Below are 2,894 nucleotides of genomic sequence, written 5' to 3'. Positions count from 1 at the left end.
GGGATCCGAACCCTCGGTGGGAGCGCCACCGCGCTTCCCAAGCGGCGCACTATCCAGTGCGCCACCGGGCCGGCCGATATTGGGACCTTTCTGAGGGTCTGAATTTAAATGTCACTTCCTTGGAGAGCCCATACCTGATCCATGATGGTGTCCAACCCCCATGTCCAGTTTCATCTTACATTTCCATGTCTGTTGTTTCCTTGATAATACTTATGACAAGTTGAAATCATCCTGCTCACTGTTTATTTACTTATTATTTTCTGTCTCCCCCACGACCATGGAAGTACCACAGAGTTCAGGGGACTTGGTCTGTCCTGTTCACCACTCTGTGCCAAGACCGAGAAGAGTGCTGGGCACATAGTAGGTGCTCAATTAATATCTATACAACAGCCGAACTACCAACTTTGCTTCAGATTGGACCATCTGTCAGGAACGTGGGGTTTTGCTGTGGGTCGGTGACATATGGCTTGAGAGGAAGGAAAGAGGTAGCTTCAGAAAAGAACATTTCAGTATTGAAGCATTCCCAGCCTATCATCTCATTTCTCTGTATCACAGGATTCAAACCCGAGTAGTTGGTGTAAGGTTATTCCTAACTTAAATTTATAGAGTACAAGATAGTATCTCTAAAAGGAAGTGGACTTCGAGGTGTGAGTCACACTCCAAACATCATTCTGTTTGTTCAGAGGTGGTAACCAGTACGGGCACAGCACAGGTATTCTGCAAACACTTGATGAAATGAACTGAACAAAAGGGACAAACAAACAGGACATGTACTCAAAAGCAAACAAACAAAACAATGAGGTTTGAACTGATTGATCTAAAGAGATGGGGTGTTCTCTCCCCCTTTTCCGCTTCACTTCCCCCTCCCCCAACTCTGTCATGTTCACACTAAATCTCTCACGCTTTCAAGATTGTGGCATAACAGGTCTTTGCACTCTAGGGAGAATGCTGAGATTTCAAGACACTTTTTGACAGCTGATAAACTGGGTCTACGGTAGAACTTGAAATGAGGGATCTTGAGAAACATATATTCTTAACAGTAAACTTTTCCAGATCTATGTTTTCTTCCAGACTGTCATTTTAACACTGAAAAAAATACAAAAGTTATGACTTGGCAAGATGAAAGAATCCCAAAAAGAATATAGTAAAATTTTCAATTAATTAAAAGGGTTTCTAACCAAGTTGATTTCTTTTGTGGTGTTGTATGAGGATGTGGTACAGGCTTAGGATCTGCCACTGCCACAATATACCTATGTGACCATTGGCCAAGTGGCTTGGCATAGAAGACCTGTGTTTCCTTATACATGAAGAAAAATCATGGGGTTTCATTCTGAGCTCCAGTGAACCACAGGAGTGGGTAAACCAGTTCTGTGAACAAAGACTAATTACATCCAATAATGAAAGATTGAATTCAACTGAGGAACCCATCTAACACTTTTGTCTGATTTTCATATTGAGGTTTCATTTAAGATGTTATTTGATAAGAAGACTACAGATCAGATAATCTCAGGATTTCCCTCCATTTGACACAATCTCTGATTCTTTGTCATTCCTATAGCTGTTTGATTACTAGATTGTTTCTGCTAGCAGAAAATTATTCAGGCTCTGGAGGAGACAGAACAATCAATTTTGCTGCTCAATAGCTGCAGCAAAAGATGTGGATGGTGAAAACTCATGGCTAAAGCCAGAAGTTTGAGCTCGACATGAATTTTAAACATCTTATCAGAAATTGTGTAGTAAAAAGAATTTTTGTTCTTGCCATTTGGTTTGAAATAAAAATCATATTTGTGCTCCACTCCAAGATAAACATGCATATCATATTTAAAACCTCTATATATTAACTGAAATGTGCACATGAGCTGCTGAATGTGTCTTCCAAATAGGGACGTGGTTTGAAATAAAAATCATATTTGTGCTCCACTCCAAGATAAACATGCATATCATATTTAATACCTCTATATATTAACTGAAATGTGCACATGAGCTGCTGAATGTGTCTTCCAAATAGGGACATTTTCCACTTTATCTTGTCATACTGGGGGCTTAAATTGTACCATGTACTCAAATCTCTCATAATGTCCTCTCTCACTATTTTTATTCTTTGATTTATGAATGTCAGTTAATGAGATAAAAGCAGGTCATATCCTAGTTATGCACTCCTACTGTAAAATCCACAATATCCATGATGTAAATCCTAAATGTCCTGCAAGCTGTAATATGAATTAGAAGGAAAAAAGATTTCTTCCCAAGTTCATAATCACATACATGTAGAAAGGAAAAAAAAGATTAGACTTGCTTTTAAAGTGATGTTCTAACTCTAGTTTCTAACTAGGAGAAACTAATCAGCATTTTCTTGGAATTGTAGTTGGTGGAAGAGAGTTTAATTCCGGCAGGGCCTCTTTTCTAGCCATTATTTATTTCCCAATGCACTTAAACAAATTTTTAAAGCATCTGTATGAACTGAAGAGCTGCTAAAAAGACGCTTGGAATATTGTTTTTCCAGCAGTTTATTCCACTTTATTTATGCATGTTTCCTTTGCATAACCTCCTCATGTCCAAATTTCCTCCCTCTCCAAATTCAATATATCCTTAATTTGATGAGCACAAACAACTTTCTGCCTACCCATCCTTAAAATTTCCGGAAGTTTTATTAATAGCTATACTTATAAAGCACTCCTCTGTTTTCTCAAAGGATCCATCAAAATATTATTGTCTCTTTGCATTCTGAGAAGACACTGCACAACATTTCTACTGCTTTTGGTTTAGAATACTCCAGGAGAACAGCCCGCAGCCATATACAAGTCAGTGATGTTCCTTCTCTTTCTCAGTCAATTCAGCATTTACAGCAAAATTTGTTTCTAATTGGGCAATAGAGGATTCCATTTTTTATATCA

The sequence above is a fragment of the Galeopterus variegatus genome, unplaced genomic scaffold (assembly GCF_000696425.1).
Source record: "Galeopterus variegatus unplaced genomic scaffold, G_variegatus-3.0.2 Scaffold9749, whole genome shotgun sequence".
Lineage (NCBI taxonomy): Eukaryota > Metazoa > Chordata > Mammalia > Dermoptera > Cynocephalidae > Galeopterus > Galeopterus variegatus.
This window is presented reverse-complemented; position numbering follows the sequence as displayed.